This window comes from Tachypleus tridentatus, chromosome 13, assembly GCF_004210375.1.
Source record: "Tachypleus tridentatus isolate NWPU-2018 chromosome 13, ASM421037v1, whole genome shotgun sequence".
Taxonomy (NCBI): domain Eukaryota; kingdom Metazoa; phylum Arthropoda; class Merostomata; order Xiphosura; family Limulidae; genus Tachypleus; species Tachypleus tridentatus.
The window spans coordinates 256,875,037-256,902,909 of record NC_134837.1 but is presented as its reverse complement, the minus strand read 5'-3'; the positions used below and the strand labels follow the sequence as shown (position 1 = coordinate 256,902,909).

The 27,873-nt window shown below is 31.6% G+C and overlaps 1 pseudogene across 1 annotated transcript in view; it reads right to left on the bottom strand.

The window, feature by feature from the left end:
- The window catches only part of LOC143236523 (bromodomain adjacent to zinc finger domain protein 2B-like), a 58,551-nt pseudogene that overhangs the window by 19,250 nt on the left and 11,428 nt on the right, over positions 1-27,873 (bottom strand). Inside the window, exons 11-19 of the transcript XR_013019577.1 lie at positions 27,158-27,300; positions 23,921-24,025; positions 23,246-23,355; positions 20,814-20,888; positions 15,607-15,907; positions 12,897-12,956; positions 9,879-11,412; positions 6,080-6,238; positions 3,631-3,809 (exon numbers count right to left, since the gene is read on the bottom strand). The product of XR_013019577.1 is annotated as a bromodomain adjacent to zinc finger domain protein 2B-like (transcript). The remainder of the gene's footprint in view (positions 1-3,630; positions 3,810-6,079; positions 6,239-9,878; positions 11,413-12,896; positions 12,957-15,606; positions 15,908-20,813; positions 20,889-23,245; positions 23,356-23,920; positions 24,026-27,157; positions 27,301-27,873) is intronic.

Here is a 27,873-nt window from a genome sequence, read left to right as displayed (position 1 = left end):
AACAATTATTGTGTCATATTTTACGTCTGACTTGTAAATGTAAAAAAGAATGTGGCTCAACAGTATAACTTAAGTTCTGTTTAGGTAGACAGATGACTTGTGGCTTTTATTATAATACCTACTTGTCCTATTCACTCATGTACCTAACAGCTACAATTTCAGAGATACCAACTATTTCAAATGACTAAGCATAATGATTGTAGACAGAGCCCTTTATCATTTGTGGCTACTAGGTCTGACCAATGTCTCTAAGCTGTAGTTTTGGTTCTAGCACAGCCATATTTTTTCGCTATATCAGAGTCTAAGAACATTTTCTGAATAGATGTCCTGCATGATTGGCTACAGCTAGGGGTAAATTATGAGCAATGACGAATTGCGTGAACATCACTTCTACATTTATGGTTTCATGTTCTGAATTCTTACTCAAATATTGTTATCTGCATCGTTTTTGTCTTTGCCTCAGCCTTTTGTTGGTGAGATGCTGATTTTGTATGTTTTATCCTGCCATGCGCCACAGAAAAATCAATGTGAGAAACTGTACAAAATGCATGACTGTCACTGACTTTTGATGCAATGACCGGATATTTTGCATTATACTCTTTCCAAAATTTTTGATTCACAGTTTTAGTCCTTTTAGATTTGCCAAAAACAAGACAATCTGGTGAACGGGGCCTCTTTTTTTTCATCTTGTGAATGATCACATTGGTGTTTCTATGCCGCTTAGAAAATAAGAAATGCCCATCTACGCGAGTGCTGATTGGTTAACAAGCATTGATGATGTAACTATGGATTCCCCCACGTACCTAGTATGGAGAAGCACTGCACTCAAAATATTGGTAGACGTCAGAGATACAAATATTTTTTATCATTTCAAGCTCAAACATGATTATCGCAAGTAGCCATTTGGACTATGTCTTTTATTTATTATCAAAATTTATTTGTATCTCACTAGAAATTTTCTTTTCACCACTTTCAAGCCCTGGGGGAACAATTTATCATGTTATTGTATAGGCCTATATAATATATAATAATTTGGAAGTGGCAACAAGTCGTAATATTTGTCTGTATGAGCGTATAGTCATAATGAAAACAAGAAAATCGTAATGATTATGCTCAAATTGTAATGGTTGGCATCTCTGCAATTTGTTTGTTGGACTTTATGCAAAGCTACAAAAGGACTTACTCTGATAACCTTCCATAATTTTGAGCTCTTGGGTATTCTAATGAAACAGTAGCATGTTAAGAGACACTCTTATAACACACTCATGCTCCCAAAGTGTAGAATGAGCGATTTTATGGCAACAGAAATAAAGGTGAAAACGTTGTTCACTCCTCTACTAGTGCTTTCTCTTCCCATACCAGCCATTTTTAAATATAGAACATAAAGTTATGTGTTATTTGAAAGACAACCAATAAATTACTGTATCAATATAAATAAAATTTCATATCTAATAGAAAAGCATTTAAAAGAACTAAGCATGCAAAAAAAATTCAAATTACATTAAAAGGAGGGATAAAAAAAAGTCCCTGAAACAGGACACATTTCTACTTTTGTGCAAACTTTTGACTTGCATCACCTATAGTTGGTTGGCTTGACTACCATTATTTGTATGGCAAATGGAAACCACTCAATTGTGTACATGGGCTATTTTATTTTTAAAAAAATTTCACTACCTAAGATTTGTTTGTTTGAATTTCATACAAAACTACATGAGGGTCATCTGCACTAGTCATTCCTAATTTAACAGTGTAAGACTAGACAGAATGTAGCTAGTCATCACCATCCACTGCGTACTTTTGGGTTACTCATTTACCACTGAATAGTGGGATTGACTGTCACATTATGATGCCCTCACTGCTGAAATTGCAAGAAGATTGGTGTGATGGGAATTCAAATAAACCCACAACCCTCAAATTACAAGTCCAGTGACCTAACAACCTGGCCATGCTGGGCCTTACTACCTGAGAAAGGGGATAAAAACATCTACTGAAACAAAGAATGGTTTCCCTTTCTTATACACTTTGGATTTTAAATTTAAGGACAAAAGTATTACCATACTTTGTACAAAATAATAATTTACTCATAGCTGATTAAATTATTATTTTCTACGAAGCGTGTCAATAAAACCATCATCATGGTTTAGTTTATAATTTTAAATTATCTAAATATAAACTTACTAATATCAAAAGGTTTGTTTCTTGAGGTTGAAAACAAAGCCATACGAAGGGTTATCTGTGTGTGTGTTGTGCCTATGACAAGTATCAAAACTGAATTTTGTGTCTCTATGGATTATCTGCTTTCTGAACTCCCTCTTTTAATTTTTGTAACTTCAACATTATATTCAATTTCACGATTTGAATTTTCCTAGTCGTGATGTTCGAATAATATCATAGTCAAATATATAGGTCTTTCGACCAAAGAAGGTCGAAACGTTGTTCGCTCCTCTACGTAAAACATTTTCTCAACCATTTTTACATATATATTTTTCTCTACAAGTGGGTTTTCTCAACATCACTGATTAATATCATTGTCAATTGTACTGGCTTAATGTGACACCTTCATCAAGTAGTGAGAAATAAATGATTTCTCTCAATCCATGAAAGAATTCCTGCTCATCTGTACTTAACTTCCAAGGCAGTTTTCAAAGCTACGTATCACTACTTGAAAAACATGTTTATAATGAACAGAAAGAGACCATAATTTATGTAATATTTATGTTTTAAAATGGACATTTGAAAAGTAATTTAATTTTCTTGTTAATAAAGGCTTAGAAAGAAAAACTAGAATTAGATAACTACAGATGCATGAGTGCAAAGCTGTACATGCTTGCACATGAGTGTATGGAAAGGTTCCGACTGTGAAGTGTCACTCTTGAGGGAAGAAGCGAAAAGGTAAAAATGTTGAAGAAATGAAAGTGACGACATGAAAACAAGTAATTCATTCAAAGGAGAAAAACATACTGTTAATTTTATTCGATAATTTTCAAAATTTTATATCACTGCACATTGAAGATTTAGCTGCAATTAATATCAGGGTTGAGAAAATAACAGATGAACTTTCACCTTAAGAATCTTTGATATTCATTTAGGTACCAACAGAGGTTAAGCAAATTAAATATGAAAACTGTACGATGAACACAAGCATTTATATTTATAACACAAAAATCACCCTGCACTCAGACTGACTCAGTAAATAGTTTAGAAATCAAAGGTAAGTGCTTAATGTACAATAGATCACCAAAAAATCTAATTCTTTGTTTACAGTAGATTTCCAATATTTACTTATAGCATCTAATATTTTGTGAAGATAACTTAGTGTTTTTTTCAGTTATACTACATTTAGTTTCATAATTACAAGATCAGACAAATTACACAAGCCCAAATCTTAAGATGACACCACTGTTGTACTGGAGGTAAGTAGAAACATACATTTGAAATTTTTATATATTAAACAAATTTCTAACTTTCAGTCTATATTCTTATGAAACATTTATTACAATTTTTTTTTTTTACTAAATTTTGGAAAGAACTGATTGTTGTGGAAACTGAAAACGTAGAGTCAATTAAACTTTTATTTTGGTGGAACCTAAACATTTCATAAGATTTTATACAAACCATTAAGTATCTCACCTTAACTTGCATGCTAGCTCCTGCTACTTTCTCTTCCATAACCTCTATCTGTTCTAAAATTGACATGTCCATACGTAGTGCTACTTCTGGTGACCACTGGTCTTCTCTATCAGGTTCTGGGGCACCACCTACTTTCTTAGATATTTCTTTGTCTAAATCTGTGATTTCTAGAGTTGCGACTGAAAATATTAAAAAAAAAAGGCACAGCTTTTGGACTGTATGTTTTCAAGAGATCGAGGACAGATAAGTATGATCATGAGATCTGGATACAGCTTATTAAAGTCTTAAGTTCACAAGTAAGCCATGCAAACAACAGCTTAGATGGTATGAATAATAGCCAAAAATAACTGTATGTCTTTAACTAGGTCACCAATGGGCAGCTGAGTCCAAGAATAAAATACAGTATACTGGCCAACAGAAATTATATGGTGCCAAGGTGATGAGTTAATTATGCCACAACAATCACAGCCAAACAAAAGCAAAGAAATAGAAGAAAAAGTTTAAAAGGCTGGTTTTAGTTTAGGAGTAGAGATACAGATCAGCAAATCAGTGTTCAATGTTGCCTGAAGCTAAGCCTAATTTTTCCTCATCTATCAACCAACCAAGTCTCTTCTCTTTCGTCCTGGATTATGCTGTAGTAAGTCTTAAAATAGCTTTTCTTGGTTAATGTGTGGGTGATGCAACTAGCCATTGTTTTTTTTGTGGGTGGGTAGGGTATTTTTAGACCATTGACATTATTGTAATGGTAGACCAATTTACAATGCAACCAGTCAGTTATTTGGGCTGTCAACTGCCAGGGTCATTAAAATTGTCAACATGTTGGGACTCCTTACTGAAGAAATACAGCTTATAGGGAACACTGGCTACAAACTCACATTCAAGATTTTCAAAAACAGTACTATAATCACGATGAATCAGAAAGGTTATAATAGAGTAAAATTAAGCATGTCTTTACAAATTGTCAAATTTTTATTAAGTAATGAGTAATATTCCTTCATGGAAAATTAATTAGAGCATCTAAATTAAAACTAAACATCTTCTAAACAAAAGATGCAAAACAGGAAAATTACAAAGTATATTTTTTAATGGAACAGTTAAAAAAAATGAAAAACTTTCATTAATAAAATGCTTTGTTAATTTTTTTAAATCTTCTGCATTTGTGATATTAAATGTATTAGTTAACACTAAGTAACAAACTGTACCATATCCTTTGAAAATTGCATTTTTAAGCCTAACTGAATCAACAGTAGGAAATAACATCTAAGAAGCTCTCTACACGACTTTATTGAGTTGATTTAGCCTAACAACAGCTCACTTCTTCCTGTTTTCACAAAAGATGACTGTTGGATAAATATCCTAATGTTTTTCATACTTCAAAATACTTTCCCATTTTAATAGCTAAAAAGTAATGTTTATTAGTTTTAGTAGTATCTGAATAGCAAGCATATTCACATGAAGCTAAATTCAGAATATAACAAGGATCTGAATTACAGGTACCTGGTTTCCAGCAACAGAAGTTTTGACAGTAGTACTTTTACAAGTATTTTTTGCAGTTCAGTATCAAATTTTTTCACTTGAATTTAACAAAAATTCTTAATAATTGGATATATAGAGCACTAGTAGTTAGGAATTGTTTCAATAAAGATAAAAAAAACGAAAAAAGAATCACAGAATTTCTAAAAACAAGCAAACACTTTCTCAAGTTTATTAGTGATAAATGTTTACATAATAAAAATAAAGTTTACGAACCCTCATCTTCACAAGTTGCTGTTAGAAAAGCAAAACGTGAGAGAGAAAAGTTACAATAATGTTATCAAGTTAATGAAACTTCCTAGATGGATTTATCTAAAAATACAGTTAATACATTTCATTAAATCAGTTTGTTTTTGTTTTAATTTAAAGATAGTGTGTCAAAACAGTTTTTTGGTTCTTTCTAAACAACTATACCATGAGATAGAATATGTGAAGTCCAGTGTAAAATTTCTTTTCTTGTTTACATAACAAAATGCTAATATTTGAGAATTCTTCCACTATCACACATCAACTGATTTTAGCACTGATATAATTCTTAGTCATTTTAAAACCATAAACACAATTTAAAAACAAATAAATACCTCAGTATAGATCCATGTCTTGTGACACCCACCAGATGCCTACTGTTAACCAGTAAGATTCATTTGTTCTATCATTAATTGCATTATAATGTAAAAAGTTTATATTTTCCTAATTTAAGAAATATTTTCTGAAATGTTCAGTTTTAAAGATACATATACAAGACTTAAAATCAAGAAGTTCTAACAGATTGAACAGTGCTTATCTCCACAATAAAATCAAATACTAGCAATCCTAAACAATAGTTCCAGTTGTATGTTTTGGTCTTTCTTGTGTTGTTGTTACAATAATTACATTGTATCAAACTGAAACAGTTTTCTTAAAACTATAAACCAACCTTCATTTTGGCCCTGAGTAAAGGAATTACATGCATAATTGTAGTATTTTTGGAACTGTTTCTGAAGAAGCCTTTCTCTTATACCTCTTGGATGTAAAGCATTTAGCAAGGATTTCAGCTGCTCAGAGTCAGTAATCCTCCACCAACCTTTCCGATACTCTGTATAGAACAAGGACAAGAATTTATGTAACATCAACAATTGTACAGAATGTGTATAGTTACAAGTGGAAAGCTGACTACAGTGTGATAGTCCTCACAAATGCACATTAATGACAATGGGCTCAGTATAATATACACATTTACATGCGTTAAGTATTTATAACTTTTAATGCAGTACGTGTATCTTTTCAAAATTTCATAGACTTTTAGTAAATATTACAAGATTTTTGTTCACAAAAAAATCAGATTTTTAATGAAGTATTTCTGTTCGTGAAAATATCCAGTTTGTCTCATTATTAGTTCAAGTGCAACATCAAGCATAAAAAAATTATACTTCTTCCCAAGAATCTCAAATGTTATTTGTTTAATCTCTAAAACCTAATAAATATATTCTAAACATTTGTTTTAAGTAAGACTTTATATTTTCTTTACTCTAACTTTATAGGGTCTGTCAATTTGACTGACCTTGTAACCACCATTTCTTGTGCTAAAATGACTACAAATTATAATGCACCAACACAAATGTTTAGTCTAAGCAGCTTAACTCTCATAACATCTTACATATTTTTATTATTATACTGAACTTCCAGTTGTGCCTGGGTAACATATAAGGCATTGTTGCCTTATATGTGCACTAATGCTATGTATCCAACAATATAAAACTGACAGTTAGTCTTCCCTGTCTTGGCTGTTTTAGTGGACTAGTATTTTGTAATATACTGTTACATTTCAGTTATTCTACATTGTGTATGTATTATTTGTATTTAGAAATTAGTTAAAACTTATTTTTATAAAAATATAAACAATAAATAAAAAAGGTAAAGCAGACAACTATCTCTTCTAACTATAACCTTTGAACTTGGTTCCTGCTGAATGTAGGATAATTTGCCTTTTAAAGTTTCACACAAATAATGAACCACAACATTTTGTCTTTTTAGTTATATATATATACACACACACATAGTTGAATAACCAAAAATTATAACTCAATATGTCAATACCATGGAATTCCACTGCAAATCATCAAGCTTAGTAATTGAACTGTATTTATGTGTTAAGACAACATGAAACTTTGAGCTGACTAAAAATAATCTACCTTCTTGAAAACTTTGTTTGAAAGAATGTGGTTGTCTTTACATTGATTAAAACAGTTCAGAAAACCAGTAGGGGAGATTCTAAACGATGGGTTATTCACATGCAACGTATTTAAGTAACTATATACAAGGGTCCATTTCCAAAATAAAAAAAGAGGTGAACATATTCATTATGTTTGATTTAGTACATAAGCCATACCTTAGCAAAATCAAAAGATACAATGTTCTTGTTTTATATTCTACTTTGTCAGTATTAGTAATTTTACTTCCTAATTCATACAAAACCACAGATTTAGTATTTTAACATCAGAAACATTTAATTTGAAGTGGTGTGCATTCAACATTCTACATAACTTACAAAAATCAATATATAGGTGTTTTTTTTTTTAAATATTTACTTTTAAAGTAATAAACTAACATGCATATAATAATAACAGCTTAAATCATAATCTACAATTTGATACCAAACATACTGACATAAATTCATAAAGTAGCAGTTCAATAAAATTTTGAATGTAAAGTCAACAAATGCAATGACATGGTGTTTGATCCATGAACCGTCATGAAAGGATTAAACAGTACTGGCAAAACTTGTACAAAATATCTCATGTCGCAATTATACAGTCAAGAATTTGATGTAGTAACTAACTATACCATATTACTTCAGCAATGAATTTTTAGCCTAAAGTGAAGTGTTGTCATAAAAAATAACAAACAGCTATGATGAATATAGTTAACTGACCAAGAGTGACAAAAGTGAACAAGTCTTCAAAAGCTTTCTCACAAAGAAAAACTTTACTCTCTCTTTTTTTCTTGTCCAAATACAAACAGTAAAATAAATAGTTAAGACTTCTATATACTCTTATTAATCAACATGATTTTCTAGGTAGACTTTTAAAAAAATTAAAGAAAAAAAGATCATGGATATCTCAAACTCTTTGTTACCTCTGCTGCACATCACCCAAACAATTCTTGCAACCAACAAATGAAATCAAAATCTGGCCTTGGTGTAACTTCAACCTTTCTGTACAACATTGTTTGTTTGGGGTAACATCTTCCTAAGGTTCTCAATTACAAGTGTGAACTCTTACAGTAAAGGAAGTATCTCTTTATGACCCATGTATATAAATAATATAAAGCCACACCCTTCACCCTACTGTCTAATACCTATGCAAATTTTATGTGAAAAATTAATGTTGGAGATGATAAGAAAAATTTTCAAACTGCGATCTTAAAATCATTAAATAGAAAGAATTAAATACTTTATGCTTTTACAGTTTAGAGAAACAGATAAACAGCACACACACAGACAAAAAAAAAAAGAAATGCAAGTGACAATCTGGCTGAATAACCTAATGAGAACCTGGATAAACTCCTTATAGTTCAACACAAATATCAAGTTAATACATAAGTAGCTCAAAGATACTTATAATTATATATACAAGTATATTAAAAATAATAATCTTGTGCTCAGATGCATATTAACCAATCACTTTTCAAGGTTTGGGCCTAAAGCACAATTAGGAGTGCATCTTAGAGAGGGGGGTGGGATTTATTTTTTTGTTTTACTAATAAAAGCAAATTTTCATCCATTTCATTACATATTTATTCACATATATTTATACAGATTTTTAAATTACAGATCTATTTAAATATTTATATATTTTTCATGTTGATGGATAATTTTCCTGGGAAAGGAGCACATCCAAAATTGTGGGCCTAGAATGCCAGTTAACCTAAATATGCTCAAACTTATGTTTGCCATTACAATATTCTTCCTCCTGAGACACTTTATAATGATTATAATTAAACCTCATTAACACTTTTATATTTAAACCTGTTGGTAAAATGTCTGAAAATGTTAATTTTTAGGCCTGGCATGGACAGGTGTTTGAGCTACAATTTGCAGGTTCAAATTCCTTTCAGTTATGGGGGCATTATAATGTTATGGGCAATTCCACTACTCATTGGTAAAAGAGTAGTCCAAAAGTGGGAAATGACTGGTGATGACTAGCTGCCTCCTATCTAGTCTTTCACTCCTAAATTAAGAATAGCTAACACCAAAAGGTTTTGCATAGCTTTGAGCATATTTCGAAATAAACAATGAATTCTTAATACAATGGTTTGTTTAATGCTAACTTCTCTCAAAAATCTACACAAAAATAATAAGTAAGCTTTTCAGCAAATATTTTATGAATAGCAATTAATACAAAATCCAAAAATATGAAAATTAGTTCAGAATATTAGTTAGTAATCTTTCAATAATGCCTACAGAAATTCAAATTTATCTTCTTTAATATTTTTTTATTTATTTGAATATTAACTTAAACACAGTTATCCTTGATAAAAACATAAACAATGAAAGAACTATGATTTTCAAAAATTAGTTTAAAATTTGATATATACAATTTTAACTAGGTACTTTATTAAACACATAAAGGTATAAATTTTTTTATACTGATTTCAGGAAAACAAAATTTAAAGATCAATGTTTTATAATACCACTTGATAACTAAAAATATGAAACAACCAGTTATTTTTATTACCTGTAGGAAGTGGACGAGGCTTAGCATAGTGATTCAGTTCTCTTGTCATTATTTTCAAATAATCCTCAGAAGCCTGGTTTACAGAGGTGTTAGAGAGAAACCCGTATGCCACAGAGCCAGGAGTGGAGCTTGGGGACGGAACCGTGGTAGGGGTACCACAAAATGATGGAGGATTTACAGGTACTGTGTTTGTTGGTGTGGAGGTCAACTGAGATGAATCTACTGTGGTGGATGTTAAAGTGTCATGGTTAAATGAGCTATTGGTAGAGGAACTGAGAAGAGGATTAGGCAATAGTGGGGGTGGAAGTCCATTAGGAAGTCTAAGGTGAAAGTTTGCAAGAGCCAGAGCTGCAGAAGGATAACCTTGGTTATTGCTGGAGCAAATGGGAGTGGACTGGTTCGGTAGGGACGATGCTGGCATACTTCCTAAAGAGTTACATGAAGCACTCATAAGTTTTTGTGAAGTATTGCTGGAACGTATTAATAATGCTTGCTTTGGTTGTGATTCATCAGTTGGAGAGATATCACATGTAATTCGAGGAAGAATGCTAAACCAAGGTTTCTCAACAGGTTGCTTTTCTGTCACATTTTTGAGGACTTCAGCTGAAAAAAACCCAGGGGATAATCCTAAGAGTGGACTAAACGTTGAACTCGATAAAGTTGGTTCAGTTTTTGGTAGGTTAAAATAGCTGCCATTCAACTCCCTGCCATGTAACAAAGGCCCATTCATGAACATTGAGCCAGCAAGGATTGAAGCAAAGAAGGGAGAATGAAGTAGCCAATTTTGTTCAGCATCAGATGAAGCTTTTGAAACAGCAAGCTTGCTAGAACTAATTACCTTTTCTGCTGCTTCTGTTTCCAGCAGAACAACAGCTTCTGTAGAACTTTTAATTTTTGGGGGTGATTGGTTTTCATTATTAACAATGTGTAAACATTTAGAAGTCTCAAGAACTTCTGTATTTGAAGAACTATTTCTGTCAGAATTATCTGGAATTTGTTCTTCATTACCACCAGTGGCTATATCATTTCTGTCACCTTCACTTATAGTTTTCATACAGTTTTCACCTTCTGGATGTAAACACTCAGGTATTTGTTCCTTTTTATTTTTAGGTATGCTATCTGGTGCACAGTCATTGCCAGAGGTCACTTCAACATTGTTATTTTTTTCAGCCTGACTTTTTGGGGAATTATCAATACTGCTCTCCACTTCCATTGCTTCCAATTTCACATGAGGTACAGGTTCCTCTATCTGTTTTTGCATCACTTCTGTAGACAATGTTTTTCTTGAATCTTCGTGGTTCTTTATATCTTTATCTACCAGTTCTTCTTGGTTTGTCTCATCTTCCTCTTTGGATAATGCATCATGTTCTTCCAACTTCTCACTCTCTACTTCTGATGTTTCTACCCCTTCAACAAAAATGCCACCAGTAAATGGAAGAACCCAGTAATAGCGATGATACCGATCTTGTCCAAATGTCGTGGCACGTAAGGCATGTACTGCCTTTGACAGCTTACTATTTATCTGTGCTTGTTGCTGAAAATAACAGAATGATGAAAGATCAGGAACAAATAACAGGTTTAAGATATTAAATTTTCACTGCTACAGACTATGAATTATAGATCCTCAGATTCACAATGTGGCACACAAACCAATAGGCCACCCCTTGCCCAATAAAGATTGAAACTATAATAATGCACATATCTCACTGGAAATAGCTACTGCATAGGCTGTATGTTACGTATGCTTACCGTCCTACAATATTTTGAACAATCCATCTTTATTGCGCAAATTTAATTGCACCTTTCACCACAAACTATTAGACAAAGGATTTCTTTATGTACATAGAACAATTAAACTAAACAAAGATGATAGAAATGATGTCTCATCAAATATTTGGCACAAAATAATTGAGTTTGAAAGTATGAAAGGATATTTCTTTTACTGCACAGCCATTGCTTTTTAACCAAATATACATTTATATTTTTAAATAATTTTAAAAAAATCATGTTTACTGTTATCAGCATTTTTTTGATATTGTATAAAATAATTTAATTTACTGTAATTACAGCAAACTTCATTTCACTTTCTTGTTGAGTTTCTCTCAAAACTACCTAGGATGGTTGACCATAATTTTGAAGATGCTACAGAAAAGGTAGCTACTCAATATCACCCAATGCCAATTCTTGGGCTACTTTTTACTGATCAACAGTTGGATTCACTATCCTATTAACAACCCATATATGATAATATTTGTTTACTATTACATATATCATTACAAAAAACAGAAACTTAAAGAATGTTCACCTCAGAAAGGTGAGAAAAGATAGCCACTCAGTATCTCCCAATGCCAATTCTTGGGCTACTTTTAACTGGGTACTGAGAAACAGTTGGATTCACTATCTTATTAACTATGCATATACAATAATATTTGTTTACTATTACATATATCATTACAAAAACAGAAACTTAAAAGAATGTTCACCTCAGAAGGTGAGAAAAGATAGCCACTCAGTATCTCCCAATGCCAATTCTTGGGCTACTTTTAACTGGGTACTGAGAAACAGTTGGATTCACTATCTTATTAACTATGCATATACAATAATATTTGTTTACTATTACATATATCATTACAAAAAACAGAAACTTAAAAGAATGTTCACCTCAGAAAGGTGAGAAAAGATAGCCACTCAGTATCTCCCAATGCCAATTCTTGGGCTACTTTTAACTGGGTACTGAGAAACAGTTGGATTCACTATCTTATTAACTATGCATATACAATAATATTTGTTTACTATTACATATATCATTACAAAAAACAGAAACTTAAAGAATGTTCACCTCAGAAAGGTGAGAAAAGATAGCCACTCAGTATCTCCCAATGCCAATTCTTGGGCTACTTTTAACTGGGTACTGAGAAACAGTTGGATTCACTATCCTATTACCTACCCATATACGATAATTTTTGTTCAATATTAAACATACCATTGTGAGAAATAGAAACTAAAAAGAATGTTCACCTTTGAAAGTTTGTCAATTCTCTTCTTTAATTCTTCACTGGATATACCCAGCTGCTCATCCTATTTTAAAAATAAAGTGAGAAAAACACGTAAGATAGAGACAAGCACTTTTACGCCTACTAATAATTATTTCATTATTAGAGTCAAACAGAGGAGTGTAGAACAATAAGAGATCTTGACCAAATACTTGAATTATGAAATTACAAGTACTGAAAAACATACTGATTACTTACAAATACCTGGTATATGTAAACATCTATAATTATATGATTTGTGTGTGCACCCAAACGGATGCCATATGAGTACAAAGATTTACAGTCCCATTCATTTCTTTATTATGTAAAACATTTAACTGGACATAAGGCTAGTCCATGCTAATGGGGAGCATTGAAGAATATAAAGGTTTTCTTACAGTAAAGTTACAAAAAAAAAAGAATTATAATTTTCCTGATAGATATTTAACAATGAATTCCAAAAAAGACACCTAAAACACGCACACCAAATATCTCATGAGATACTGTTACTATATTACAGTTCTCACATTTTGTCTTTTTTTTTTTTCATTTATTGCACCTTTTGTGTATAATCCTATGTACAAACAAAAAATGTTCCCCAGTGGGATAGTCATAAGTCCACAGACCTACAAAATCACAACCAGCTTAAAACTAAAGTATTCATTCAAATAATAAAAACATTAACATGAATCCCAACCTATTATATGATTTACCATTTGTTATCAAATTACACCAATTTGGGGTACATTTCACTCCTCAAAAGTAACCCTGAACAAAGGAAAATCATGTTTCTTCAGTACTTTAATTTGTTGGCTGAATAATTTAGAAGTATAAACCAGCAGTATAAAAAATGTTCAGATTCTTGAAATTCATATAAAAATATGAAAAGCACATTTAAAACATTAAAAATATTTAGCAAACTTGGCCAATTAAGACTTTAGTGAGAAGCAGTATAGAAATTAGACAAGTTTTAATTGTGTTCTATTAAATGGAAATGATTACTTTATCCTAACACAGGTCAGAGCAGGAGTTGTTATTCTAGTCAGAGAGAACGTTTACGAGTTCCTCATCTCAACTAAACGATCTACTTCAGGCATTATACAAAATGAAATATATCACAATTACTCATATTGATATTTTCATAATTACATGTACTTCATGTAATTAAACTGCCTAACTATCATCACTGTTGTTTTCAGAGAGAATTAAACATCTGTTTACTAACCTCTCCCTCGGACATCCTGTTTGTTACTTGACATCTATTTACTAACCTCTCTCTCGGACATCCTGTTTGTTACATGACATTTGTTTACTAACCTCTCCCTCGGACATCCTGTTTGTTACTTGACATCCGTTTACTAACCTCTCCCTCGGACATCCTGTTTGTTACTTGACATCCGTTTACTAATCTCTCCCTCGGACATCCCGTTTGTTACTTGACATCCGTTTACTAACTTCTCCCTCGGACGCCCTGTTTGTTACTTGACATCCGTTTACTAACCTCTCCCTCGGACGTCATGTTTGTTACTTGACATCCGTTTACTAACCTCTCCCTTGAACGTCCTGTTTGTTATATTACATTTGTATACTAACCTCTCCTTTCGACGTCCTGTTTGTTACTTGACATCTATTTACTAACCTCTCTCTCGGGCGTCCTGCTTGTTACTTGACATCTGTTTACTAACCCCTCCCTTGGACGCCCTGTTTGTTACTTGACATCTGTTTACTAACCTCTTCTTCGGACGTCCTGTTTGTTACTTGAAATCCGTTTACTCACCTCTCCCTCGGACGTCCTGTTTGTTACTTGACATCTGTTTACTAACCTCTCCCTCGGACGTCCTGTTTGTTACATGACATTTGTTTACTAACCTCTCCCTCCGACGTCCTGTTTGTTACTTGACATCTATTTACCAACCTCTCTCTCGGGCGTCCTGCTTGTTACTTGACATCTGTTTACTAACCCCTCCCTTGGACGCCCTGTTTGTTACTTGACATCTGTTTACTAACCTCTCCCTCGGACATCCTGTTTGTTACTTGACATCTGTTTACTCACCTGTCCCTCGGACGTCCTGTTTGTTACTTGACATCTGTTTACTCACCTGTCCCTCGGACGTCCTGTTTGTTACTTGACATCTGTTTACTAACCTCTCCCTCGGACGTCCTGTTTGTTACATGACATTTGTTTACTAACCTCTCCCTCCGATGTCCTGTTTGTTACTTGACATCTATTTACTAACCTCTCTCTCGGGCGTCCTGCTTGTTACTTGACATCTGTTTACTAACCCCTCCCTTGGACGCCCTGTTTGTTACTTGACATCTGTTTACTAACCTCTCCCTCGGACATCCTGTTTGTTACTTGACATCTGTTTACTAACCTCTCCCTCGAATGTCTTGTTTGTTACTTGACATCTGTTTACTAACCTCTCCCTCGGACATCCTGTTTGTTACTTGACATCTGTTTACTAACCTCTCCCTCGAACGTCTTGTTTGTTACTTGACATCTGTTTACTAACCTCTCCCTCGGACGTCCTGTTTGTTACTTGACATCCGTTTACTCACCTCTCCCTCGGACGTCCTGTTTGTTACTTGACATCTGTTTACTAACCTCTCCTCGGATGTCTTGTTTGTTACTTGACATCTGTTTACTAACCTCTCCCTCGGACATCCTGTTTGTTACTTGACATCTGTTTACTAACCTCTCCTTCGGACATCCTGTTTGTTACTTGAGTAGCATCACTGTCGTTGCCACTTTCATTCTCATTTTCTTCTTCCTCTTCTATACTCTTGGCTTTACTTCCTTTCATAGTTTTACAGGTTTTACTGTTTGATACTACTTGTTTATTGTGAACATCAACATCTGTGTTAGTATCTACTTTAGGAGTAGTTTTCACCATTCTGAAATCCTTGGAATCTTCTCCGTTGTTGTTGACAGAATCGTTAGCAGACACCTGTCCTACAGGCCATTTTAATTCCCTAACTTGTTGAATGTTTCGTAGCCTGAAAGAGGAAATTTGAGAAATTCAGTTTTGAAATATCACTGTTGTTAATACTTCTAAGATCAGAACTCAACAACATTTCTGTGTCACTCTTTAAGACCAGTATAATCTTATTTTAACTCAAAATTTGAGGCCATTATGAATCAAAGACATGTTCTTGCAAGAAAGGGTATACTAATATGTCACACTTCTCACTCTATAGAGGAAAGTTAGGATTTTGTTTAAGTATTACTTTATACAATTAAAAATTAAAACTTATATACTATCACAATATGGATTATTAGCTATGAACTGGTGCTATACTAATTGATATAACACAAACAAAAAGTAGTTGAATTAAATTTTGAATGGAAGTAACCAAAACCATGTGATACGTGCAGTAAAGGATGCCCGTGACAACAGGGTTGAACAAAATGGCAGTGTATCTACCTAAAAATGCTGATGGGATTAAGTCAATAAAAAATGTTGACAGCCTTTACCTATTTACTGTATGTAGCACCATCAAAATTTATTTCAAAGTAGTTTGATGACATTTTGGGAAAAAACACATAAACTTATCCTTATATAAATAGCCCAAGCTCACATTCTGTATAACTACACTGAAAAAAACTTGATGAATTTGTTGTTGTGGCTGGTTAAGAGTCATCTTGTGGTATGAAACATTTCAAAATGTTGCCTTGAAAACTGGCAATAAATTGTTCCAATTCCCAGGTGTCAAAGCCACTGCCATGTACGTATATACAGTATCATAGCAGAACTTTCCATATAACTTTTCAGCACAGTGAAAAAGTGCTGATCCATTTAGGCCTAATTATAAACAGTTTGCTCAAACATATAAAATTAATGTGTAGGTACTTATGTAATAATGAATTCAAGTACTCATAGCTGAAGAGTTGTTTAACAAGCATATCTTTGTAGACAACACCGAAAACATGCTTATTCATTTAGACTTAACTCATAAAAACATTTCTAAATGTTACTGATTCTTAAAATTAAATTAAAATATTCAATGCAACATTACACTTTAAAAGTCCACACATAAGAATGTAGAAAGCAGTGCTAATTAATTAGATTTTAGTAAAACTGAAGAGGATGAGAAAATGAGACTATACAGACCATTTGTTGCCCTCATAACCAGTCAGTAATAGTTCACTGTCACAAACTGTGCAAGAAGAACTTGGGCATAATAACTAACTCACAGTCAGTAGTAATAATATCAATCAACAGTAAAGCAATATGCATTACTATTTACCTGTTATATACATCAAGCTAATCTTAACGTATACAGATACCAAAATTTATTATTTTACATGTAAAATCATTACGGATGGCTTATCCAAGTGCAACAATCTCATAAAAGAAAAACGTTAAAAACTTTTTTTTTCCCAATTCAATGTTTCAGGTTCCCTTAGCAACAACCTACCATTAACACTTAAACAGCAGCTATCATCAATTAATGCTGTTTAAGGGTTAATGACATGAAACTCTGTACGTGCTTCAAGTAATTTTAACTATTGTATAAAAGTTACTCATAGTTTAAAATTATATTTCACAAACAAACTGTATCTACCAAATTAAAAGTTTTTTTTCTTAACATGACAAAACATACAATAAATATTGTATTCCTAGGATTATCAAAACTTTGCTACACTTTTATCATGGTAATTTAAAGGTGCTACCACATCAAATACTGTCAATAATAATTGTTTACTTTCTTAAAGGTTTGTAAACTTCCATTTAACAATAAAAATTCTACAAACCTACTCACAAAAAAGATTCAAACCCAGTGAATGGGAGGATTACCTTTACCATAGTGCAGTTTTTTTATTATCCACTTGGGATTAAAACATTTCTGCAATCAAATGTGAATCATTCCAACAGTCTGGAACATTTAGTCAGAAATGAAAATGATGAGAAAACATGGCAATACTCTACTGATTTTAATAAATAAAGATGGGAACGAAGATCCCAAGTCCTTTTGGAAAATGTAGCATAGGAATAAATAACTACATGTAAGAAACACTAAAATTTATATGTGGTAGAACAAGTTCTTTGCTACAACAGGAAGTATCCTGCTGAAACTATAAAGTGGTTGTTTATCTCTTTAGTAAGTTTCAGATGTTTCTTTGTTTTTTTAACTTTACACAAAGCTACAGGAGGGTTATCTGCACTAGCTGTCCTTAATTTAACAGTGTAATACTGAACAGAATACAGATAGTCATCACTACAGAATAGTGGGATTGACTTTCACACTATAATGCCTCCACAACTGAAAGGACAAGCATGTTTAGTGTGATGGGTGATTCAAACCTGCAGCTCTCAGAATGTGATTTGAGCACCCTAACCACCTGGTGATGCCGGGCCTGAGACTTCAGATGATACAAGGAAATGAGAAAGTGCTCGAGATTTATTAAAAAAAGCATACTGTGAAACATGAACTGTTCTAATTCACATTCTAAAAACATTAGCACACACCTAGCCCTGCACTAATAAAGAGAGAGAACTATGAAAAGTAAGAGCTGATAGGTAACTATAATCTTTACTTCTTAGCCCATAATTAATTCCCTTTTTCTAATTATCATATTTTTATAAAGTTTACTTTGTGTGACACCAACAGTAATCCAACACTTTTATTACTTACTCTTTACTTCTTAGCCCATAATTAATTCCCTTTTTCTAATTATCATATTTTTATAAAGTTTACTTTGTGTGACACCAACAGTAATCCAACACTTTTATTACTTACTCTTTACTTCTTAGCCCATAATTAATTCCCTTTTTCTAATTATCATATTTTTATAAAGTTTACTTTGTGTGACACCAACAGTAATCCAACACTTTTATTACTTACTCTTTACTTCTTAGCCCATAATTAATTCCCTTTTTCTAATTATCATATTTTTATAAAGTTTACTTTGTGTGACACCAACAGTAATCAACACTTTTATTACTTACTCTTTACTTCTTAGCCCATAATTAATTCCCTTTTCTAATTATCATATTTTTATAAAGTTTACTTTGTGTGACACCAACAGTAATCCAACACTTTTATTACTTACTCTTTACTTCTTAGCCCATAATTAATTCCCTTTTCTAATTATCATATTTTTATAAAGTTTACTTTGTGTGACACCAACAGTAATCCAACACTTTTATTACTTACTCTTTACTTCTTAGCCCATAATTAATTCCCTTTTTCTAATTATCATATTTTTATAAAGTTTACTTTGTGTGACACCAACAGTAATCCAACACTTTTATTACTTACTCTTTACTTCTTAGCCCATAATTAATTCCCTTTTTCTAATTATCATATTTTTATAAAGTTTACTTTGTGTGACACCAACAGTAATCCAACACTTTTATTACTTACTCTTTACTTCTTAGCCCATAATTAATTCCTTTTTCTAATTATCATATTTTTATAAAGTTTACTTTGTGTGACACCAACAGTAATCCAACACTTTTATTACTTACTCTTTACTTCTTAGCCCATAATTAATTCCCTTTTTCTAATTATCATATTTTTATAAAGTTTACTTTGTGTGACACCAACAGTAATCCAACACTTTTATTACTTACTCTCACAAGCAAAACAGAATTTTGAACTACACAGATACTACGATTATCACCCTACTTCACATTTTGTAATGCCCCTGGGGTACTAATTAGAGGTACTTTTACTTCAGAAAGTATTAAGAATTTAATTCACAAATCTTTGATTATAATTTCAGTATTTTGATAATCAAAACACATAAAGACGATCAATGAACCTATGACTGAGAGTTCAAGAATTATGTAAAATCAATATGGAAAAAAAAAGCCTTGTTCTTATGTCTTAAAACATACATCTATCATTCTTTTCAGAAATCTAGATCAGTATCTGTGTTTAAGATGTCTTGAATGTGCAAGTGATAAAATAGTTCTCTTAAGATGAAGTGATAAAACTCTGTAGTGGTTGTAATAAGTACATGTTTAGGTTACAATCTTTATAACAGTTAACCTAAATATCAGAGTTACATTTCATCTCTTAAATTTGAAACTAATGTTGATGTTTTTCACCCAACAGTTTTTAAAAATTCTCTCTATGTTAGCCTTCTTCCACTGAGCAATCACATTTATTTTTACTTATTTTTGGTATTTTTACCCAAATATCTATCACACATGTAAATTGGTATAACATTTCAAAACAACAGGACCAAAGCAGTTAATACGTTTCTACACCAGAACAAGAGCTTAAATGGCTGTATGAACAACAAGAGGTTTACAATGCAGAACTTGCAGAACAAATACCAACTACTGACCAATCACTACTCATGTCCTCCAATGTCCTTAAATGTGATTATTGAAATCTTGAATCAAACAATTTCTTGAGACCTTTGCACAGAAGTAATATATCTCAGAAAATAAGCAGTTTTCCTCTCTTACATAATTATCTTTAGTGACAAGGTAATATACTCAACCCTTGCAACTTTCTGTAAACAAGTCCGCAACGTACCCGTGTAGAAACGCAGATGTTTCTACAGTTTTTGCTCACCCAAATTAGCTTGTTACATGTTCTTTACATCAGTAAGAAGTAGAGTAAATCTTGTTTTCTAACTAATGCATGAAGTGTTTTGATTTAAATCACAAAAAAATAGTAATTATAACCTTTACAGAAATTAAGTAATTTTGACAAAAGTCTTAGACTACAAACCATTATTTTTAGATATTTAACTAATACCAATAGCTAACTTGAAAACATAAAAGAGAGACACCTGGTAGCTGAATTATGTAATACTGCAACATGGGAACATAAGAAGTAAAACAAATTAAAAATTAATGGACAATAATAATAATTTTGGTGTATGTGATTACACAGACACAAACCATAAAATTGCAGATTGTGTATGTAATGACAAACTTACTTCCTGAGTTTTCCTTCTACAATCCACTTATCTCGACGAAGGTTATTTACAGTATCAATGCTTGAATCAATTTGCCTGAAACAACAACAAAATTATCATTTCTATTTACAGAAAATTCACAAACTCATATTGGAATTTTCATTACAAGAGACTTGCAGAAAATATCTTATGAATACTTTAAAAATGGTGAGAGAAACAGCCACCTAATGGATACATTAATCTTTACGCAATCAGTTGGTCATACATTATTCAAAAATCAAAAGAAGAATTCACTTTATATATGTTTTATTAATTTTTCTCAAGGTTCTACTTTTGGCTCAGATGAACTATACACATGATAACTTATAATTATTTAAAATGAGGCTGTTCTGAAACTTTTATCCATAGATATTATAGTTAGAAAAAAAACTTTCAAAATTAAAAAATACAGGCTTTCAAACAGAAGAAATAAAGTAATTATATATAAATATCTAGAAATATTTTTGCATCAGTCAAGATGCTTGACTTAAATACAAGCACAGAAACCGAGTAATCCAGCTCTTGGTGATATGCTTATAAAATCCTAAAGTTCAGGTTTTTGTCTGTTTTTTATATTAAATATTTATTGATGTATATATGTTATATACACTATTACAAAGCTTGCATATTATCTTTTTTTCATTTTTAATTACTTTTAATAAATTTAAATAAAATATTATCCAGTAAACACATTTTTCCCCTGCTACTTGGAAGCAGTGTTCCATGAGGAAATTAAAATATTATAAGATATAATGACCATGTTATTGCATTTCAATTAATGTACAAATATTTTTTTACTACTTCTTTAATGCAAAAATATTGTACTTAATAACTTACAGCCATAGTATATTGGTTTGACTATTATTTTATTAATTTAAAAGTATCATGAAAATAGTACGTTCCACTGAAATTGGAAGTTATAAATTTTCTTATAAATGCAAAAGATTAAAAGAGTACAGCTTACTTCAAATGTGACTGAAGATCTGAAATTATGAACAAAATTTGGTCTAATTTATACATTTTGTTATGTTAGAAGAACATTATAATGTGTACAACTAATAAGTTACAAGATTAAATTTGTTCATATTTCACACTGTCAGTAAAAGTATTTCTAAAATGGTATCAAAAAGTTTAATTTTTTTTTTAATGATACATAAACTCAATGGTGTTTACAACTCTTTTAAAATAAATTTTAATTGAATAAAATTGCAAATGAGCACTAAAGAAAACTTAATCACACATAATCTTACCTTAAAAATCTTTTGACATTCTTTGAAGAGGTTATTGTTTGTTTATGAAAATGAGGGTAATTGTGTAGATTTGCTATATCTGGATTTTCAGAAAGTATCTGACAAGGTGCCACACATTAAAGGCTTGTAAAAAAAATGCATCTCTATAGTTGTGGGTGATAAGTTAGCAAACTGGATAGAAGATGGTTGTTACAAATGGAGTTCAGTCAAACTGGATTAATGTCCCAAGCAGGGTACTTTAGGGCTCATCTTATGACCTTTGTTATTTTTTATTTACATCAGTGACACAGATGAAGGAATGGTCAATAAGTTACTAACATTTGTTAACAATACTAAAGCCTTGGGTGTTCTTAGTTGTGAAGAGGATGCTGCTGCTTTACAAAATGATTTAGATTATTTAATGAGATGGTCAAATAAATGACAGAGAAGCTATAATTAAAATTTGGAAGGAAATAACCTTAAACAGTGTTATGAAGGAAAGGGATATTGATGAAATAGTTGATCATGCTCTAAAGCCACTCTAGCAGTACAGCAAACAGGATTTTATATTGTATCTACAGAAATACTGAATATAAGTTTAAAAAGGTGTTATAATTTCATTATACAGGTCACTGGTTAGGCCAGATTTGAAACAACATGTTCAGTCCCACTCCTTAACTTAGGAAGGCCACTGAATTGTTGGGTTGGGTTCAAAGAAGGGTTACTAGAATGGTGCCTGGGATTCAGAAGTTGTAACATGAGGAGAGGCTGAAATCTCTCAAATTGTTTTCTCTTTAAAAATAGGAAGGTTAGAAGTTATCTGATTGAGGTGTTTAAGATTGTAAATGGAATTGGTAATGCTGATGCTTCATCTTTTTCACACTGGCAAGTGGGAAGAGTAAAACTAGGGGACAAAAATATAAATTTTGGTAGGGTAGGAGTTATCTTCAGTTAAAACTGTTTCATTTTTCTAACAGGGTGGTTCACCTTCAAGAATGGTTGTGACAGTAAACATGAGTTTAAGAAAAAGCTTGAAAAGTATATGAATGATAACAGTTGGCTTTAAGATTTATTATTCTAATATAGTTTACAGGATGGAACAGCCACGATGAACCAACGGATCCCACGTTGTTCCAACAACATTATACCATGTTATAAAGACAGTCTAACATCTTAAGATCTTACCTTAAAATAGCCCTGCTGCACAACAAGTCATTACACAAGCATGTCATAACTTCTGACTTCTGTGTGGGATTCAAGGATAAAAAAGGTTTTTCTAGTAACCACTTGCACATCTATGAACAAAAAAAAAATATGATTATCATAATTAACACAACAATCATATAATTAAATAACCAACTGAACAATAACTAAATAACAAAATGAACAATTATATACAACTAATTAATCAACTGTGCAATCATATATCTCAATAGTATTTCACCAAGTAATCATATACATAAATAACCAACTGCACAATCATATATCTCAATAATATTTAAGTGAGTAATCATATACATAAATAATCATGACTTTTATCTCAGGATATTTTTTACAGTTTAGATTAAAAAGTTTCCATGTTTTTTTAACACTTGTACTCTAGATTCCATTTCCATGAACACAGCTAACATCAGTGCATTTTTATGTGTTCAATTAATGCTTTTTTTATATAGCAACCTTTGTGTTTGTTACCTTTTATTGTCACAACAACTACCAAAGAAAAAAAGAAGAAACTAAACATTTCACAAAGTATATACAATGTTGTTTTAATTACGAAGATACAGTATTAACATGACAGCACAGAAAATGTATGTTTAAATATTTAAAAATATCCAGACTAAATAACATTTCATATTTTACCTTGCTTGTTTTATCGGAAGCAGTAAAGTAAAGACGAAGAACCTCGGATATGTTATTACTGGCTACATCAACATCTCGTAGATTCTGACTAAGTACGGATACAGCCTGCAAGATAAAGGATATCAAACACGTAAACAGCTTGAAGGATATAAAGATATTTTTAGTACAGATTCAACCACCTGATGAGCTCTGGATTGAGATAAGCATGTCACTGGAAATAAATATGGTGAACATAGTGTGGTTGGAATACTATTATTATTATTATTATTATTATTATTATTATAATACACTCTTCTAATTCTTTTAAATCTCTAACAGACCACATATAGAATGTGGTGATTAAAAATCCAGTAGGTCTAATACTAATGAGTTATAACAAGTATAATTATGCTCGGCCACTCTACAAAAGATGATCACGCCCAAAATGTTGTTTCAGTTCTTGTTTGAGTACTCTATAACTTTACATATTTTAGAAAGACAGAATGCCCTTTTTTCAAATGTTAGTAACCCTAAAAACCTCATATTTCTTTAGCTTCAGAATAATGTTAAATAATAAAATTTTCCAGTTCATGATTTTTTGTGGAAGTATAACTGTCTGTCAAGTACAAATAGAAAACAGGATGATATTTTTGAGATTCTGATGAAGAAGGAACACAAGCATATTATTCCCCTTTCTTAATTTCTAATTTAAGTAATTCTCAAAATACTCCAATACAATAAACAGAACTGTCTGATAAGTTGTACACAAGAGCTGTGTGAACTTTCTACTTAAGAACAAAGTCACATAATGGGCTGTGTCAACCATGAGTATCAATACTAGTTCTTTACATTAGAAAATTGCACAAAATGGAAAAACAGCCCCTCCCAAACAGTCAAAGGCATATATCAGCTCTTTGTTTCCAAAACTGGACAATAAAAGTTAATCTGTACTGACTGAATTGTGCTGTTTCTGTATCAATAAAACAGTTTTGTTGGCTAAACTAAGGCACTGAATTGTAACAATCTTGAATCAATATGGCAGCCTGGCATCATGTGGAATGTAGTTTATCAAATGAAACTAAGTTAGGTCACAGTTAAGTTTAATCACACTTTTCTTGGAAGAGTGAACTTGCTAATAATTAATAACTAATTTAATAACTTAAACCTTAAAACAATGACTTAGTTTCTCAGTGACACACATCTGATGACTATATACAACAATTTAGTTCAAACATATTGTATTATGTAACATTTCTAGTCCAGGTCAATTAAACTTAGAGTACCAGAGAGACACACACACACACACAATTATCTGTGAGTTCATCTCTGTATACAAATATGAACTGATTGCATGGCCAATGCTGTGACAAATAATAACAGTACCTGAATTTAATTAAAAGGACTAATAGAGGATCCAAGACAGAATGCATCAAATAGACTTGACAGGGACTCTTACAACACTGACAAAAATTCACTTATAGTCACTTTTGAGCATTAGTGTGATAAAACCCTTCTAAAGAAGAACTGTAAAACCTGGTTTTTACCGATATAACCCTTCAGACTTACTACTAAACTACTGGACTACTGGACACACAAGACTGTTAAGTTTAAGAACTATTATTTAGTGATTTAATATTTTAATTATTTAGTTTTAATAACAAGAGTTTTAAAAGTTAATTTTTTCAAAGTGATAGTTTTGACCAGTTTCATAACATATTTCTCTATTAGTCATACGTTGTGTATGCAGTTTAACTGTTGTACTAGACTTTTGTAATATTGTTGACGTCATCTTACTTGATCAAGCTTTCAAGTCTTTCCCATTATGTTTAATACTGTTGTTAGTAGAGGGCGAGACATTTCTGTTGCACATTATAAACATGAGCAGATACAGGGTGCAAGAAAAAGAGTGAAAGTAAACATGCATCAATTTAACCATCAAAAGTAACACCTAAAGTGAATGTTTCACAGTTTGTATTGTAACAACACAGTCAACAAAGAATAATTAATCTTGTCAGCTGAGTTCTAAAGTAATTGAACCAACCTATGTGGATGTGTTACAAAAATGAGAATTACTTAAATTATTTAAAGCTCTGGATATGACAGTGATAACCAATGCCATAAAGTAAGTAAACTTATCACTGGTTCTACTCTGATACAAGAGTACAAAAGAAATAATTCATCTTGTCATTTTGGTTCTAAAGTAACTGAAATAGCCTGTGCAGACTTTTGACAAAAGCTCTAAATTAAACAGTGATAACCTACAATGCAAAGCTTTTTTGTGTGTGTATGCATTTAAATTCATTTGAATATATTATTTTGAAACAAATGAATTGTGTGCTGTCCATTTATTGTTGAAACTTCATAAAAGTTGCTCTCGTTTTAATAATGAATTTTCCATAATTTAACTCTGAAGATTTTGAGAATAATGTTTATTTTTTATATCACATAAGGATTTTTTTTACAAATTATTATTATTTCATTCACCACAATGAACATTGTTTATCGTTATGTTTCTCATGTTTGAGTTCCAGAACAATCGATAAGACTCTCATGTCATGACTGGTCTAGAAAAATCTATAGTCGGTGGTTGTTAACATTTTAAGCATAACAAATGTAGCTAAAATATAATGGAAATGATTCATTTATGTAAAAGTAAAAATAACATTTTGTGAAAAATCTGAATAAGGTGGAGAAAAATGGATATACTTTTTGGATTCAGTTTATAGTAATTATCATGAAACATGAAAAATATCCAAACAATCAAACCACCCATGCCTGTGTATTTAATAGTTAATGATGTGTGAAACTCTTAAAATTCAAAGTCAAATTATCAATAATTTAGCTCATGACAATACGGCATTAGTAAGTAGAGTTACAGTGGAATTAGAAAACGACTAGTATACTAATTATAAAACAGAAATGTGGCAAAACAGTATTCAAGTTTAAGGGAACAAATGAAAAATAATATTTTAAAAGATATCAGCACAAATATACAGAATGTAAAACATAATAAAACAATGTAATAAAAGTGTAATTCTACAAGAGCTTTAGAAACCTACTAAAAACAACAAATATTCACATAATAAATACATGAATTTAAATACAACCTAATAGAGCTAAGAATTCTAAGTAAAACATCAATCACCACAAAATGAAGCAAAACTGAGGAGGAAACTTAGGTTTGAATTAAAATTTAACCCCTAGAGAAGCTCCCCCTTAATTAATTAACAACAACGAGAAAAAAAATAATTCTTTTACCTCTGGACGGCTTGGCACTCCAGGATCATCAATTGCACAAACTAATAAATGATGCACAACCGACAGTAGTTCTTCTTCACTCTTTTCATCACTGTTTAACAATCCCATCTGAAAGATGTTTAATGATGGCAACTTCTCCATATCTACAGAATAAAGCAGGTGCAAAATCTAAGATGCTAACTGGATGGAATAAGGCTTAGAGCCTGAAGATTAAAAAGAATATTATTTCAATATATACTTCTTTACATTAAATATTGGAATACTGAAATTGAAACAAAAAAAAAAAAAACAAAACCAATAAAAATAGTTTATAGATTATCTGGAATAAGTAGCAACAATAAAACAAAGATATATTTTTCCATTTTGCCTTTCAAGTTAAGTAGATAGACCAACTTCCTTTGATGGGAATTATGGTATCAATTTTACATTTCCAGTATTTAAGTGAGAATCTGGGACACTTATTTTTGCTAGAGGAAAACTTAAATCTTCAAATTATCTTATTTTTGTCTTGTTTCTTCAAGTAGTTACTTGCAGCTAGAAATGTTTTTCATCAGACAAAAAAGAATCAAAATGTCAGAATGATAAAACTTCCTGTAAATGTACACAACAGACTGCACTAGGTATTTTGTTAACCATAGTTGTTGTTGTTGTTGTTGTTGTTTCATGGTGCAAAGCAACTAGACTATCTGTGTCTTTTTACCATGAAGCAAATACCT